The 18,486-nt window shown below is 41.2% G+C and overlaps 1 protein-coding gene and 1 pseudogene across 3 annotated transcripts in view; one reads left to right on the top strand and one right to left on the bottom strand.

Annotated features, from left to right (window-relative positions):
* ABRA (actin binding Rho activating protein) overlaps positions 1-7,668 on the bottom strand; it is a 38,230-nt gene extending 30,562 nt beyond the window's left edge. The window contains exons 1-4 of one of the 3 annotated variants that reach the window (XR_009246057.1): positions 7,575-7,668; positions 5,715-5,843; positions 4,431-4,474; positions 2,466-2,566 (exon numbers count right to left, since the gene is read on the bottom strand). The gene's annotated coding sequence lies outside the window, so the exon portion shown is untranslated. The remainder of the gene's footprint in view (positions 1-2,465; positions 2,567-4,430; positions 4,475-5,714; positions 5,844-7,574) is intronic. The other 2 variants (XR_009246056.1, XR_009246058.1) reach the window with 2 other exon arrangements.
* Positions 7,669-7,909: 241 nt separating this feature from the next.
* On the top strand, positions 7,910-10,618 carry LOC101524857 (ubiquitin-like domain-containing CTD phosphatase 1; annotated as a pseudogene).
* Positions 10,619-18,486: the final 7,868 nt, after the last annotated feature.

The raw sequence follows: 18,486 nt of genomic DNA, 5'->3' as shown, positions 1-18,486 counted from the left end.
TAATATTTTAAAAATTAAACCTGATGTGTTTTAGTGCCGTGATTATCCAAGAAAATTCACATATTATTTCAATGTAATCCATAACAATTCTCCCACTTGTCCAATTAGCCGGGCATTACTAACAGTGGCTGTTCCATGGCCATTCCTTTATCACCTACTATCTTAGTGTGTTCAGGATGCTATCAAATATACAATCAACTGACGGCTCATAAACAGCTAATATTTCTCAAAATCATGTATCTGGCTAGAGGGTCATCTCCTGGCCTTATCCTCATGTGGTGGAATGGATAAGACCTTTCTGGGGTCCCTTTTATATCCATTAATTGCATTGGTGAGGCCTCCACACTCAGCACAAGACCACCTCCCAAAACTTAGTGTTGTTCTGCTTTAACCCACCACCTCAATAGGTAGTATTTCAACATACAAATTGGGGTTGACGCTACCATCCATGCTTGTTTAGTCCTCACTTCACACCTCAGTCTTTGATCTGTCCTCTACATCTTCTCATATATACTCACTGAAGTAAATGGAGACCAGTAACCCTGTGATAAGCCTCATAACGTTACCAGTCATCTGTAAGATGGAGGTGTTGATGCATCACGACTCCCTCACTTTCGTTAGTATGAAAGCAAAAGCAGAAGCAAAGGATTTAGCTTTTGGAGTGCCATTCTTGCTATGCTTCCTGTAGCAATGCAGGCACCATGGTGGAAGCGGTCCAAGCCACATTATTTGATCATAGGAAGGCATTTTGGACAAGGGTTGCAGCTGTGCTGTCAGTACTGTCAAGAGTGAACTGTGTTGAGTTTTCTTGGATGTACAGCTCAGATGAGCAATCAGAAAACTCCAGCCCCAGCTGAAGTCCTTGCACCCACATGCGCTCCCAAGAAAGGAACCTCCTGGACATTTCTGGACTAGGACAAAATCCCTCCCAGATGGTAAAATTATCTTGCTTTCAAATAGGATAAATGCTATCTGAAACCTAAAGACTTATTAAAACTTCTGAAAGATTTAAGGGCATCTTTTAGGTCTTTCTAATTCAACAAGAAGTCTTTAAAGAATATTGAAAGCTCTGTATCTTCCATAGTTACCAGGGTTAAAACATAGGCTACAGATTTTGGGAATACTTATACCAAAATTGTATCCATTGTTTATCTGAAATTCAAACTGCCCACTCTCTTATCTGCTAATTTTTGGCAGCCTAGAGCTATGAGATTGATCTTCATCCAAGAAAAAAAGGCTTCTCTCTACAGGACTACTTATCACTCCAACCACGTTATCCCTTAGCAACATGGAAGAGCAGTGTAGAAAGTAGATATGCTGGGAGCCATCAAACCCATCTGTTGAAATGCTGTTAACTCTCAAGGTCTTCTACACAAATATTCATGTAACTGAGTCTCATGTAAGAAATTTAAAAGCACTAGAACTTGATCTTTGGGAAAAAATACATCAAAAGCAATCAAAAATAAGCTCCCCCCCCCAAAAAAAAATACAGCATTGGTCTCTGAAGGCCATAAGGAGGGAAACAACTAAAAGAACTTGGATGACACAACCACCACAATGCAGCTTTGAAGTTCATGGTTAAATAACACCTGTTACGCTTCATTGCGGGAATTACTTTGTAGCCTACAATTGATTATCACACAGGGATACTTTAAAATGTTTGCTCAAAATGCTACTGGAAGATCGCTTTATTTTAGCAAAACAATTTTGAAATGCAATTTATGTGAGAACATCTTCACAGTGCCCATGGGAAAGGTGTATTATGAGAAAACTGCGTGGATTGAAAACATACTGAAGTAAACATCCTGCAAATCTCTTTTTCATTAACTTTAAAAAATACCCTTGCAATATCTAATTTAAATCTCACTGGTAACTGTGTGATACCCTGTTTTTGAATCCTATGAACCTTAATAGTAACTGTAGTTCAATAACATTAAGAAGTTGCATACCAATTTTCATTTTACATATGTAGACGCTGAGGACCAAGAATTTATGTTAATTCCTCACTGGCAGTTATATATATGAGCAAGCCACAAAATGGGCATGGAAAGCTGACTCCAAATTAAGTGGCTTCCCCAATTATCATGGAACTTCTCTGAGAATTCTGTAGGCAATGGAAATAAAATTTTAATCAAACATTTATTTATTTGAAAGAGCTACAGAGAGGAGGAGAGACAAAGATCTTCCATCTGAGGGTTCACACCCCAGATGCCTGCAATGGTCGGGGTTATGCCAGGCTGAAGGTAGAAGGGTGATGTTTCTCCCATGTTTGGTGGCAAGGGCCTAAGCACTTCCACCATCTTTCACTGCTTTACAAGGCCATTAGCAGTGGATTGGAAACGGAGCACACGTTTGTGATACCAGTGTAACTGGCTGTTAGGTTAACTGATTCCAAAAGCAATTTTTTAAGAAAATTCTCCTAAGGGAGGAAGATGTTGGTTCAGCTAGTATTGTTGAGCACTTACTATTTATACTTTGAGCACAAGAGGAGTTGTTTTGCATATATTTTCTTCACCTGAACTACCAGTAAGTTCAAATAGAATCAGGATACCTGCATCTCTACTGTCTGGAACAAAGCCAAAAATATGGGCATCAGCACAATGGCATCGCAAGCTAATTATCTACCCGTGCCACCAGCATCCCTTTTTGGCCTCGGTTTGAGACCCAATTTGCTCCACTTCAGTTCTATCTCCATATCTGCGACCTGTGAAAGCAACAGAGAATGGCTGAAGCCCTTGCGTCTCTGCACCTATGTGAGACACCTGGAAGAAGTTCCTGGCTCCTGGCTTCAGATCAGCTCTCCTCTGGCCTCTCTCTCCATGTAGCTTTCGCAAGTACAATAAATACATCTTTCTTTGCTTTTCTTTCTTATTTTCTTCTAAAGCCAAGGGAGGCCTACAAATGTGCTGGAGTGTTCAGAATTGAATCTGACCGCTGCTTCTGAGGCAGTTTCCTGCTGCTGTGTTTGAGAGACAGCAAATAATGGCCCAGATGCTTGGACCCGTGCCATCCATGTCGGCGATCCGGGTGGAGTCTGGCTGCATATTGAGCCAGGGCTGGCGGTGTGGCCCTTTGGGGAGGACTGACAGAGAGAAGATCTATCCCCTCTTCTTTGTCCTACTCTTTGTTGCTCTGTCTCTTCAAACAAATAAAAGTAAGCTTTGAAAAGTAATGTGTGGGGTCCAGTGTGATAGTGTAGCAGTTAAAGTCCTCGCCTTAAGTGTGCCCGGGATTCCATATGGGCACTGGTTCTAATCCTGGCGGCCCAGCTTCCCATCCAGCTCCCTGCCTGGGGCCTAGGAAAGCAGTCGAGGATGACCCAAAGCTTTGGGACCCTGCACCCATGTGGGAGACCCGGAAGAAGCTCCTGGCTCCTGGCTTCTAATAGGCTCAGCTCTACCCATTGCGGCTCACTTGGGGAGTGAATCATCAGACGGAAGATCTTCCCCTCTGTCTCTTCTCCTCTGTATTTCTGCCTTTCCAATAAAAATTAAATCTTTTTTTAAAAAAAGTGTGTGTGTGTGTGTGTATGGTATAAGGCAATTAAAAGTCAAGTACATGTATAAAACTGCAAAAATAATTTCTACCTTTTTTTAAGATTTTATTCATTTGAAAGACTGAGTAGATACATGATGGAAACAATATGGACATAACAGTATTACCCACTCCCCTATACCCCCTGAACCTTTTTTTTAACCGTAATTAACTATGTAAAGATTGTCAACAACAATACAATAAAAAAAAAAAAAAAAGGCCTAGTAATCCCCAGAGAGACAGACACACACACATAGAGAGACAGAAATCTTCCATCTGTTGTTACACTCCACAGATGACTGCAATGGTTGGGGTTGATCCAAGCTGAAGCCAGGAGCCAGGAGTTTTGTCCTGGTTCCCTGGGTGGGTATGGAGCCCTAAGCACATTGGGTTGTCCTTTGCTGCTTTCCCAGGCACATCAGAAGTGGAGCAGAAGGGCCTGAATGAACACCCATTTGGGATGCTAACATTACAGGCAGTGACCTAACCGGCTATGTCAGAGCTCCTGCCCATCCACCCCTTTTTTTTTAACCGTGTATAGTTTTAAAAATATATTCAGTTACTATCACTCACATCCATGCTATATATATATATACACATATATATGTGTATATATATATATATGTGTATGTGTGTGTGTGTGTTAAAGAAATACTAAAAGTTGAAAATCTAAGGAAGTTTATAAGATAATCCCAAACAGTATAAACCGAAATTCCAGAAAATTCTTCAGTGGACAAGTATCTTTAAGCAGAGGTCATGAGCATGTGTCAGTCCTTTTATCAGCCTTCATGCATATGGCACATGGCACTTGTAGAAAATCTTGGTTTTACTGAAACTAAATTAAGTACAGTTTGTCATAAATGCGCAGTCAATATGAATGTGAATATGCTACTTACTCTCTCTGCATTTTCCTTTCCTTTTGTCACTATTCAGAGCATATCTATTAAGAAAATGAGAAAAGAAGTTGAAAGGAAGTGTGAAATGACAGCTCACAAATATCACTGCAGTGTGTAAGGGCGGCATGTCTGCTGCTTCCCTGTTGAGGGCATTTCTCAAATGCTTTGGCTGAAATGCCACCCTGCCATTTGGAGCTGACAACTGTTGGTTGTCTGCTTGTCTCTTATTTTTCTCTTGTCTGGAAATAGCATCTCACTGTTTCTCTGGGAAATCATTTAACTCCCTGGCCTTGTAGCTGGGTGAGACAGAAAACCTCACCCTTGTTCTCATTCTCTGCCCCGCCCTGAGTGATTGGTCCAACAACGGAACATGTTTATGCTCCCTGCCAGCCTGCCCTGCCCAGCCCCACCAGGGGCAAATGGTTGAACCTCTTCGTACAGGGAGACACAATACTGGAGTTTTGCTTTGGATTACTGGAAAGGACAAGTTCGTTTGTTTGTTTCTTTCTTTCTTCCCTTCCTTCCCATCCTTCCCTCCCTCCCTCCCTCCCTCTTTCCTTCCTTCCCTCCCTCCCTCCCTCCCTTCTTCCCTCCTATCTTTCCTTCCTTCTTTCTTTTGATCTTTTTTTTGCCAAATATAAAGTAAGCTTTTTAAGTTTCATCATTTCACATGTAAATGTGACTGACATCTGCATAAAGGAAAGCAAAGCCAAATAATGGAGTCAGAGCCTTGACAGCACCTTGGTCAGAACCATATATCAAAATGTTACACCCTGCACCCTTATTTCAACTAATTCCCATTTTATGTAAGCCACCCTCCATAGACATTTTATAATCGAAAATCAAGTAACAGTCATACTCAAATGAAAAGTCACTCAAGAAGAACTTTATAGGAACAATCAGAATTCTGCCACAGAAAACTTGCATAAAAATTGATTCTTTTCACTGCAATTGGCCATTAATCCTTTTGTGCCGTTCATCTCTTGGTACTAGCTGGTGACTATGAAAGGGATCATTAGCCTATATAAAATGACTTGTACTTTTCATGTGCTCTGATTAAGGGGAGGGATTTTGCTACACCTAAAAATACCTTAGAGTCATACATCATACGACAAGAGTTAGTCCCCACCATTTCTGAGATCCAAGTGCAAAATATATGTAAGCAAATTGGAAACAACTCACAGAATTCCATAATACACAGTCCAGAGTCAGTTTTTGAATTAGAGTAAGTGCAGCCTATCTATGTGAATGTCAAATAGGAGGAAACAAGATGCCTCATCTTACCTTCAAATGCTGTTGCTCAGATGCTTCAAGTGTTATGTCATGGAGAAGCTGCCATTTAATTGCCAGTGATAATCAGTGGGATCCTATGCCAAGCCCTGGCATGGGAGGGTGTTACTAGCTGTTCTGCTGCTGTTGGGAAAATAAATATTGAGACTTCTCAAAATGGAGTTTGGGTTCGGTTTTTCTGCCAAATAACTTATCCTTCAGAATCAATAGTTAGCATATTGTTACAGAATCCAATTAAAAATTATACAGTAAATCTAATGATCATGTGTGACATAAAAAGATATAGAGCTAATGAACCTGAGCATGCAGAGAGAAAGTCAGCCTTTTGTCTTTAAAAAAAAAAAAGATTTCTTTATTCTTTGATTGGAAAACCAGATTTACAGAGAGAAGAGACAGATCTTCCATCTGCTGGTTCACTCCCCAAGTGGCGACAATGATAGGAGCCCAGCAGAACCGAAGCCAGGAGCCAGGAGCTTCTTCTGAGTCTCCCATGATGGCTCAGGATCCAAAGGATTTGGGCTGTCATCACAAGGCTTTGGGTCACAAGCAGGGAGCAGAAAGGAAAGTGGGACCGCTGGCACATAAACTGGTTTCCATATTGAATCCCAGCGCATGCAAGGCAAGGACTTTAGCCACTAGGCTACCGTGCTGGGACCCTCAGTCTTTCCTGTTATTCCTAAAGTAATTACTCCTTTCTCACATCTTTCTCAAATTCCATATAGACATTCTGTGTACTCATCTGCAGGTTTAGGTTTACTTACTCCTGGGTAGATAACAGATCATATCTTTGGCAAGTCTACCAATCAACCTTCCGTTAGACTGTGATTTCTTCTGTATTTTAATCAAATTATTCTCTAATATCTCAAGCATTCTTTTCAGATATTGTTTTGCCTTGTCTGTAACTACCAACTCAGCAAAACGTTTTGTGTGTGTTAAACAGGGAGAGAGGGAAAGGGAAAGAAGGGGAGGAAAAGAGTAGCTGAAAGCAGGGAGGGGAAGGACGAGATGGGAAGGGGAAGGGGGTGAGGGGCGGAGAGAGTGGAAAGGGAAGAAGACTAGACAAGGGAGAGTAGAGATGAGGGGATCGCTTATAAATACATGTGAGAGGCTCTCGGCCATATCCCAGACTGGAATCTTTTATCTGCAAAGAAAAGGGATAGCCAAGAACTAGATGTTAACTGCAGTGAGGGATGAAAGGCCATAGTCAGATGACTTGCTTGATGAGTCAACAAAGGAGTATGTGTTTACTTGGCCAATGCCAGGGGAAACACAAGCTCTAATGTACTTTGTGTTTGTTGTATTTCTTGAAATAGACTTATGACATACAAAAGAACTTGGACTCTGTGGTCAGGCATTTTTAGACTGACACTTTGCCACTTCACTATTTTTGACCTCACGTGACTTTCTGAATCTCATGAACCTCAGGGCTAAGAGTGCTGAAAGGTTTCGATGTGATGATGTCAGCAAAATGCTTAGCACCCAGAGAACACTCGATGATTCGTTGTTAGCAGAGGAGCCCACCTGAGAGTGCCCTGTGCACTTGTTCAAGCTGTCAGTAGCTGCTTGTGCATCAAGCATTTCTTGAGTAGTGGTTGAAATGTGAAGTGAAAATCTTGCTGTGATTTTTAAAGTGCTTAGTTGTTTGTTTGAAAGAAAGGGAGAGGTGGGGGCAGGAGAGGGAGGGAGAGAGGGAAAGAGAGAGAGAGACGTTTTGAAGCCAGGAATTCCATCTAGGTCTTGGTGACAGGGGCCCAATGACTCAAGTTATCACCTGCTGCCTCCCAGGGTGACCATGAGCAGGAAGCCCGGGTCAGGAGAGAGCCAGGGCCGTCACCCACGTCCTGGGGTACTCACCGATGTCTTCACAACTGTGTCAGATGCCCATCCCTTGACACAGTTTCTAATGGACACAGTACTAAGAATTGGAATTGTGACAGGCATCTAAATTCTAAGGCAGAATGACATGACCGGCTCAGCTCACTGCATTCTCTGCTTTTCTTTCATTTTTGAAGATCAAGCCCAACTAGAAGGGTTACAAGCCCAACTGGAAGGGTTACAAGCCCAACTAGAAGGGTTACTATTGGTTTAAAACTAAGTATCTCCAGTCCTTTGAAGAGGGGTAAATGTGTCCTTAATGGAACAGAAAAGAAGACTAAGGTTTCATAGTTTCTTTTGCTTTAACAGAAGCCATGTCGAGAGACCTGAAGGTTCGCTAGAAGCACCTCTGTGCTTACTTAACTTTTCTGAGATTAAATAAATGTTCCCCTATTTTGCTCAGTATTTATAATTTGCTGGTAAACTCAAAAGTATCATTGCCAAGAAAGAATATGTAACATCCCATTTTTCCTTTTCTTTCTATGTGATCTAATTTTAAAATTTCAAGGCAATGTTTTGATTTATTTGTAACCCACAATAGAATATATTCTAAAATCAGTCTTTGTATTACTGAATACAATGTGTAGCATAAAGACTTTGTTCTTTTTATATCCAGCTTTTGAAATATCTTTTACTATAATCTTCAAAGATCTCAGATGTTGTAAAGCTATCTGTTTACATTGTTATAATTAAATAATTCAAATCTTTTTAGGAAAATTCAAACATAGGTAGTAGTAAAGAGTGTACAATAATCTTGATTTATCACCTAGGTTCAAAAATTGCAAGTTCAAATGTCCAAACTTGTTTTATCTACATACATAACCACGCTCCCTCACCATTGTCAGATTATACTACAATGAAAATTATTTTTGTGATACATATTTCAGCCTCTCTTCCTAAAAGACAATTTTTCTCATTTATTTTTAATATCTCTGTAATACCATAATCACACTTTTAAAATGAACAGTATTCTTTAAGTTCATCAATCATCAATCAGGATTCAAATTTACCAAACTTACCATACTTTTCAGAAAACTGCAGCTTCATTTACCAGAGCTAAGCATCTACATCTGTGGCCATCTGCTGGAGGGCCTCTCTGTGCTCCCCAGAATATTTGGCAACCAAGTCAGTCCTCTGGAGTTTCTACATCGTCCATGAAATTACTGAATACCAAGGCTCAGGCCGGCCGCCAGCTCTGAGAAAAGGGCAAGAGTAGTCACTGAAAACCCACAGTCATTGGAGATAAGATTGATGGGTAGTGAAGGAATCTGAGAAAACATTTTTTTCTCCTAAGTAAGCTTAGTGATATAGATGTCATTAGGGAGGTAATGCCATTGGTTACAACTGTCTTCATAATCTGTGTTGTTTTCCATCATGTAACTTTGAAACTAGGTGGTGAATAGAGTCTAGAATCGCTGCCTTTCATTTCGAAGGATTCTCTATAATCAGCTGAAAGGAGAGGAGGAGAGGATATAACCTTCTAGTATAGAAGGGAAGTGCTAACTTGCTATTACTATCCTCACTAACCTCACTCTCCATGTAAGACTACACCCTGACGAAAGTGCTGATTGACAGTCCTGCCCAAGCCTGTCCATCATGCTGGAGTGAAGGAGCTTGTGGTGGACCCAGATATAGGACCATGCAAGATACATCATCAGGAGGGCCTCTGTGGGCAAAGATGGAGTCACACAGCGGCTGTTGACAAATGAGGCATGGGGAAACTCATTGACTCCATCATCAGTGTCAGCGACCTCTAGGATGTGTGGGGAAAAGTACCTAGGGGAGACTGCCACCTGGCGCTTCTAGAACAGGCACCAGTGGACTGTTGGATAGAGCTTGCTGCTGGCACTTGCTTGTCTCCCCTATGTGTGACTTGCTTCTACTACACTATGTAGACATGGAAGGGAAGAGGAACCTTCACCCGCCTCCTGGCCTTGTTGCTCAGGATTCCTTTCTGTTCTTCTGCAATGGACCACAGGCACCTTCTACCACTTCCTCAAATAACATTTTGAGGTTCCACTGTGACCAGTCCCTGTGTTGGTGAGTGTTGGTTTCATTCTAGGTACTTTCCCTAAAGGAAAGCTATTTACTCATTCACTCATACTCACGAATCGTTTTTCCTAGCGTGCTGAAATGGGGCAAACCGGAATATTTGATAACACTTTTGGAAGTTGGTTTTATGCTAGACCTCAAACAGTTTCTCAGGACACTTGCAAAAGTGCTGCTGAAACGGTAGAAGTTGGTTAGTTTCCATAGTTAAAGGCGAACACAAAGAAAATGATGTGAAGTCAGGAACTCTAAAACTAAAACCAAGTGAGGAAATTACGACAGAAACAGACAGGGACCTTCCAAGACTTCTTGGTTCAACCCCCTAACAATGTTGATATTGTCAATGATTTTGCTATTAAAGATGCTGTCATTGAAATAGAAAATGGGGAAGAAAACCTACTAAAAACTTTTATTACAGAGTGAAAGAGTGGGACTTTTGAATATGTCTAAGGAAAGGAAAAAGTGTTTGGTCCTAAATGTTCACATGATTGGACCATAGTTCTTGTGCTGAGACTGGGGTGCAATTAATGTGGCCATGTTTTCATGCATTCCTCACATATTCATATGAGGATTATGAAATTGTTTTTTGGTCTGCAACAAATATTAAATGGATTGAAGCTAAAATGAAAACAGCTAGGACTGTGCAAATAAACAAATGGTAAATATTTTATGTTAGATAGTGCTGTTATGAGAACAGTGCATACCCCCAAGGGCGGGCTACTGGATGTAAAGTTTCTGAGTGTCACATGGGGAATTATTTTATAGTTTTACAGCAAGAAAGACATCATTCTGTTTGATGACATAGATGGAATTTTCTGATGAACCCACAGAATGGACTAAAGATAAAGCTTTTTATAAAAGCACGTCTAAATCAAGATAAAAGCAAAGCACTCTTAAAATTAACTCAGTACCTCAAGGAAATAGAAAAATTAGGTGATCTTTTGGAGTTAAATTCAAAATATTGGGAAAAGTAGTTAGATGTTATGCTGGCAGTTATTGAAGATAGTTGGGATCCTTGAGGGTTTTTTTTTTTTTTTTTGCTTCTATGCTAAAAATTAATAGGATAGTGCTGGACATTGAAGCAAGGACTAACTTGCTTTTATGTGGCCTTTCAATATTAAAAAAATTATTTTTCTCTATGTGACTAAAGGGAGGGTCCTCTTGAATCTGTTCCTCTTGAAAAACGTGTTCTTGGGCCTGGCAGCGTGGCCTAGCAGCTAAAGTCCTCTCCTTGAAAGCCCCTGGATCCCTTATGGGTGCCGGTTCTAATCCCAGCAGCTCCACTTCCCATCCAGCTCCCTGCTTGTGGCCTGGGAAAGCAGTCGAGAATGGCCCAAAGCTTTGGGACTCTGCACCCGTGTGGGAGACCTGGAAGAAGCTCCTGGTTGCTGGCTTCTGATTGGCGCAGCACTGGCCGTTGCGGTCACTTGGGGAGTGAATCATCAGATGGAAGATCTTCCTCTCTGTCTCTCCTCCTCTCTGTATATCTGACTTTGTAATAAAAAATAAAATAAATCTTAAAAAAAAAAAAACATGTTCTCCATCATAGTTGCTAATTTTTTTTCTCAAAAACAGAGAAGAATGTGTGATTAATGATGTCATTTTGTGACTTTGGAAACAGTTTGGTGTTTTTGTCTCATATTAATAATATGTGAATAACTCTAAAATAAACCCATCTTGAAACTCATATCTTTCCCTTTAAAACCAGAAGAAAAAAGTTTTGTATAAACAACACAGTCTGTATGCTTAAACTTGTTGAGGAATAAAGGCAAGGTATGAAAGTTTGTGTCTCTTTGGTAACTAACTACAAACACTTCTGCCTAAAACCATTTCCATAAAAGGAGTTAAAGGCAATAAATTTTTTCAAGAATTACTTATTATTTGTATTACAAAGTCAGATATACAGAGAGGAGGAGAGACAGAGAGGAAGATCTTCCATCTGATGATTCACTCCCCAAGTGACCGCAACGGCCAGTGCTGCGCCAATCAGAAGCCAGCAACCAGGAGCTTCTTCCAGGTCTCCCACACGGGTGCAGGGTCCCAAAGCTTTGGGCCATTCTCGACTGCTTTCCCAGGCCACAAGCAGGGAGCTGGATGGGAAGTGGAGCTGCTGGGATTAGAACCGGCGCCCATAAGGGATCCAGGGGCTTTCAAGGCGAGGACTTTAGCTGCTAGGCCCCCGCCGGGCCCTAAAGGCAATAAATTTAAATATGGGACATATCACCACATCAGCCCTAGAAAGCACAAACAAAAAGGATTTGTTCCATGGCAGTTTTACCTTGTATCAGTGCTAATATTGTTTCTGTGAAGATATCTAGCCCTACTTCTACAAACATATATTATTTGCAGCATGTAAGCCTGAAGATATTTAATGTGATCACATTAAACATGGGGTCATGTGCGTTAATAGTATTGCTTTATACAGTTCCTCTCTTTGAAAGGAATTTATTAAATAAACATGGTGTATGTTGTTCTTTTAGGACTATTCAGTGGTGTAAAAAATTATCCTTTGTAAAAACAAAGCAAAACAAATAAGCATAGTCTCTATTGACTTTGGCTTTCACACTTCTTCTGAAGCATTCATTCTTTGTCCACTCTCCCATTCTTCCTTGGCTCCCAGCTTACAGGCCCATGCAAGTCCCACCTCACCCAGTGGGTGAGAGCTACTGCCATATCCCCTGTAGTGTTCTCTGCTTCCCCTGTTACACCTCACTCGGACAGTTGCCTTCTTTCTTGCATGTGCTCTCTGTTTGACTGGGAAGGTCTTAATAATCAGGGACCGTGTGTTCCTCACTGCTCTGTTCACATTACCTCTCATGGTCCCTGACACATGTGAGTTCTTAATACATATTTATTGAATAAAAGAATGATCTCAGCTTTATCCTAAGGCAAAGTGTTTAAGCCAAAATACTGATCTAGCTTAAAATATACATGAGGCATACATTATTAGGGTTGGGATGCTAACTGGGTCACAAAAACTTACCTAATGTTAGAGGAACAGGAGGCAAGCAGTAGGGGACGGTGGTTCCTTCCTTGTGCCCTACTCACCTTTGCTCTGACCAATGACTGACACAGATGCCTGTCCAGGTCCCAGTCATGGATGATCGGGCAGAGGTGGGAGGGGGAAGTGCGAGGTCACTCTGGGCTGGAGAGAGTTGGAAGTGGTCTCTGACTCCCAAGAACCCAGGTCTAGGAGATCCCAAGGGCAACCGCCCCTTGGAGTTGTTACACAGCATAGGCTGTTTGAAGGATGGCTAGTGCAGGTGATGAGTTAAATTAGGGCTGTCACAGACACCATTTTCAATAAATGATGCTGTAGCTGCTTCTGAAATAATCCAAAAGAGACCTCTCTGTCTTGAGCAGTTGGCATTTAACAAGGACATAAAGAAATTTTGTGCATGTTGCTATGACACCCCATTACCCCAAACTCCCATTTATGGCTTCTGGTTCTGGAGAAACACAACTCGGACTCAGGCCCGACTGAAGGAATAAACCCTGAAGGCATGTTAACAAAAAATTGCAATGGTGAAATTCTTTAGTCTTCCCAAAGAGATTGTGACAGCTTAATAATGTTATGAACTAATTGACACATTAACTATTTAACTATTAACCATTAACTATTTGCTAAAGATTTGAACTTTGCATCACCCATTTGAGTAATTTCTTTATTTGGGTCAATAGGATGATAACTTGTGTATTTTGCTAGGGTGGATTCTTTCATTCCTAGTTGCTGTCAGTTGAATCAGTTGAATTCATGAGCTGATTTAATCACAGGTTATAAAAACTGAATCAGTTGCTCTGTTTAGTTTCTAAATCACTTCCTAATTTTAGATCATTACCATATTAAAGAAGAATAGGTAACCTTTAATTACTTCTGCATTTGATAGCCCGAGGGGCAGCGCTTAGGGGTGTGTTAACCAAAGTCCACGCCTGGAAGTGAGGGACTGGCTGTATGTGAGCTGCCTAACTTGATGGAACTTTTTATTTTTCTCTCATCTGTTAACTTTAGCCCAAGCTAATTTGGAGAATCTTGAGGCACCCCCCCTTTGAGTTGGTAGCACTGTGATGACCTCCGCCCTTATTGGCCTGAGGTCTGTAATTTGAAGCCACCTGCAGTTGGTTGTGTTCCTGTGTGACATTCCAAGAAGCCGTGCCCTTAAAGTAAAGCCACAGTACCTTGCTCTTTTTAATGTCATTCCAAGTCACATTGCCAGCAGAAACATTTGACTCATGCAAAGGGAGCTTGCATTTAAAGTAGGAGAGATTACAGGGAATTTACCTAAAAGGGACCCTATACCTAACTCACTTGGAGGTGTTTCCCTGATCCAGTTTGTATTCTCCCCCACACCGGAAACACAAAGGCCTATGGGATTGACACATATTCTGCTAGCACATACTTTGAACATTTTTTGTATCCTGAAATATCAAAGTTACCCATATAAAACAGCTTCATCTTTTTCTGTAAGAGATCTTTGGGATAGAACAGTGGCTCTTAATCACAAGAGATTTCATCTCTCAGGCAACAGGTGGCAACATTTTTTTAAGCTTTATTTTATTTTTATTGGAAATTCTATATACAGAGAGGAGGAGAGACAGAGAGGAAGATCTTCCGTCTGATGATTCATTCCCCAGAGTGGCCACAACAGCTGGAGCTGAGCTGATTTGAAACCAGGAGTCTGGAGCCTCTTCCAGGTTTCTCATGCAGGTGCAGGGTCCCAAGGCTTTGGGCTGTCCTCGACTGCTTTCCCAGGCCACAAGCAGGGAGCTGGATGGGAAGAGGGGCCGCCGGAATTAGAAAGGGTGCCCATATGGGATCCTGGCACATGCAAAGTGAGGACTTGAGCTGCTAGGCTACTGTGTGCCTGGCCCCAGTTGGCAATATCTTAATAGTGTGTTGATGTCACAGCAAGAGGGCTGTGATTGGTATCCATGAAGAGGCCAAGGCTGCTGCTAAAAATCCTACAATGCATAAAATATCCCTTACCTCCCAACAAAGAAATTTCTGGCTCTAGTATTCATAGCACAGAGTTTGAAAAAGCACAAGTTACAGAATGTTTATTTTTAACTGACTCCGACTTCAGTTACTGTGTTAGGCAGTGTTCTGAAGTCTGATAATGTCTGGAGTTAGGAAAAAGCTGTTGCTTATTAAAGTCCTCTAAATCACATCCATGATGAATCCACGTGCATCTCATCCAAGATGGGACTATTTCTTCACATCTGTTTTTTCCACATTCCTAATGAAGAGAAACTAAAAAAGAAATAGGGATTTGTTTTCCATTGCTGCCATAATAACTTGCTATACATTAGTGGCTTCAATCAATACCAAATCTTGGTCTTAGAGTTCTGGAAGGCAGAAGTCTAACATGGGTCTCTGTCAGTAAATCAAGGAGTTAGCCAGGCTGCATTTCTGCTGGAGGCTCTAACATAACAGAATATCCTTTTTCCTTGTCCTTTTCTTCCCCTGTAAACTGCCTGTGTTCCTTTGCTTGTGGTCCCTTCTTCCATATCAAAACCAGCAATAGTGTAACTGGGGTCACTCTCAGATAATCCGGAATAAACTCCCCTCCTCATGATCTTTCACTTACATCTGCTTAGTACCTTGTGCTGTGTAAGGTAACATACATATTCATAGCTTCCAAAATTATGATGTAGATACTTTTAGGTACCAATATTATGATTGTTATTACAGAATAACTTTAGCATCATCTAATTTGAGCCATGAATATGACAAGCTAAATTGGGACAGACTTTGAGCACCATGTTGACGTCAGCCGGGGTGTGATTTCCTGTGAGGAGCTCAGTCCCAGCTTTGTAGAGATGACTGCATTTGCCTCTGAAGGAAATGGACCATTCATTTGTCAACCATTTTGGAAAGACATCAGCCCTAAGGGAATCTTACACCAAGAAGTGAAAAGCATTTTATTCTCTTTAAGTTCTGGGCTCCCCTGGCCTAGACCTGCAGGTATGCATGGTGAGGCATGGAACACTTACAGTGATTGGAAGTAGGATTAACCTCTGGGTCTGACATACAAACCTAGGATAGAGATATCATAGAAGCTTGCTGTGTAAGGTGTGTGGAAAGGAGTAGAGACTGTGAGATATCTGTGAGCTACTTTTAGAAGAGACTTCTGTTAAAAAGTAGCACATTTCGGAGCCCAGCGGCGTGGCCTAGCAGCAAAAGTCCTCGCCTTGAACGCTCCTGGATCCCATATGGGCGCCGGTTCTAATCCCAGCAGCTCCACTTCCCATCCAGCTCCCTGCTTGTGGCCTGGGAAAGCAGTCGAGGACTGCCCAAGGCTTTGGGACCCTGCACCCACGTGGGAGACCTGGAAGTGATTCCTGGTTCCCAGCTTCGGATCGGCGCAGCACTGACCATTGTGGCTCACTTGGGGAGTGAATCATCGGACGGAAGATCTTCCTCTCTGTCTCTCCTCCTCTCTGTATATCTGACTTTGTAATAAAAATAAATAAATCTTTTAAAAAAAAGTAGCATATTTCCACAATGCTGTGAGAAATGGAGGGAAACAGTGTCTGTACTACCTATTGCTTCGAAGATCAAGCATGGTTTCTGTATTACCTGGAGATGACTATTGTATCAGAACCAGCCGGTGGCTGGAAGGATTTGGGGAATGTTAATTTTCTGTGTCAACTTAGAGTGACAGTTGCTCAGATAGCTAGTTGGACATTATTTCTACATTGGGTGAATGTGCTTCTAGAAGAGATTATCCATCGAATCAATGGATTAGATAAAGAGTACTTTCATCAGTGTGGATGGTGCCAACCAATCCATGAAGAACATGAATAGAGCAAAAGTAAAGGTGAATTCTCTCTCTTCTCACACTAGGATATTAATTTTCTGCCCTCAGACATTGGTAATCTTGGTTCTTGACACTTTGGACCTCAACTGAATTATGGCTCTGGGTTTCAAATGGCACATTACTGTACTTCTCTGCTCCCATAATCGTATGAGTCATTTCCCATAGTGAATCTCCCCTTATATATCTCTCCATATCCTGTTGGTTCTGTTTCTCCAGAGAACCCATTTACAGGAAACACACAGGCTAATGAGATATACAGAAGCTGTGAGAAGAGAAAAATCTGGCAAAATAGTATATACTAGAACACTGATGGGTTCCAAATATTGTGATTTAGATGCTAATGGGGAATGCAAATTCAGAGGTTCTGCAGTTAGGATATTAATGTTTTATGCCCAAATCTGTTTAATAGTAATTGCTATATGAATTTGGAGCATTTGGGTAATAAGTGTCACTTTTGATTCATATAGGACTTTCTTAAATCACAAAAGTTTGAAATGTAGCACTGTGGAGATTATATTAAGTTTTTCATAGGGCAAAACTGACTGGGTGGGCCTTATGGGAAAAATCTTGTGCTACTCATACGTCTAGGCTTTCTCTCTGCATGTGGTACCTTAATGAACTCATGCACCAGCGGCCACTGATGGTTCTTAATGTAGTACTTTGGCTTACCGTCCAGTGGGAAACATTGGCCCCTGACCTCAAGGATCCCAGAAGGCAGTTTATGTCCACTGTGATTCTATAGCATTCAGACTGTGCCTGGAAAAATCACTCTACATTTTCCTTTCCTGAATAGCTGCATCAGTGCTACAACTGTCATTAACCATCTGGCTAAATTTTGGTGAATTCATTTTATTGATCCTCAATTTCTCTAAGTGAGGGGGGGCAGGAAACTTTAATGTAATTTCTGGTTCTAACATTCCACCTTATTTTTATTGTACAAAGTATTGCTTCACCGTGTGATGGTTTTACCAACTCTATTTAAAATTTGTTGAAGAAAAGTACAAAAGTCACTTGACTGATTCCCAGGAAAGTGTCTTTTAGATCCATTGACAGGTAACCAAACTAATGCTAGGATGGCTCTTGAGTAACTTTGCTCTACACAACATAAAATTCATTGCATATTAATTTCATTCCACTTTCTGGCCATACAGGAAAAGAGAAAGTAGTTCTAGGGTCCAGTATCGGATAAGAGTTTTGCAAAACATAGGAAGGACTGTGATCCCCTTCCTTTGCTCTTCCCTTCTGACTGGTCTTCTCTTTGAGCTTCTTGGTTAGACACATGTGTCCGGTCCCAGAGAATTCGTCTTCTAACTAACGTTGCTGTCTATATTCTCCAAAAGGTTTGTTAATTGCATTTTTCTCCAGGACAGCACACGCAGCTGCCTTTCCTCTTGTGCTTGTTTTTAGCTACAGCGTGTGGGTGATGACAGAACCATGCTGGTTCACCAATACCAATACCCAAAGACACCAAGCAGTGCAGAGTTCACCTGCCAGAGCATTTGACACTTGTGTCCAGAAAAAGGCACCAGTTGCGAAAGCCCTGTGAGACACACTTTCTCCTGCACACTGGGAAAACTGTCCTGAATTCTAAATTAGTTTGATATCTGTTCTCTCAAGAAAACAAAAAATCTGTGGTAATTTTGTGTGAAACAATAGCATAGTAATGCTGTAGGAATAATTCATCACAAGATAAGGGTTTTTGGTTTTTCCTCCTTAGAATTTTAGCTGAGATTGGGAGACCAATTACTTATAGATATATATTTTGATACAAAGACCCTGCCTCATATTTAATAGTAAAGATTGCAATTTTCAAACCCAAAGAGACCGGCTCTTTGACTAGACCAACCATGGCAATGGCTTTCAACTATCCTTCCTTTCGCTATGCCTCTTGGATCACCTTGGGGGAATATTTCTTTTCCGCTGATAAGCAGAAACCCTTTTGTAGTTTTAAGCTTACCCAAATACTATAAGTAAGAAGGCAGAACCATTCATTCGGGGTTTGATTACTGAGAGGAGCAAATTAA

Source organism: Ochotona princeps, chromosome 9 (genome assembly GCF_030435755.1).
Source record: "Ochotona princeps isolate mOchPri1 chromosome 9, mOchPri1.hap1, whole genome shotgun sequence".
NCBI lineage: Eukaryota > Metazoa > Chordata > Mammalia > Lagomorpha > Ochotonidae > Ochotona > Ochotona princeps.
Note: the sequence above shows the minus strand (reverse complement) of the source record. Positions and strands in the feature narration are given on the sequence as shown.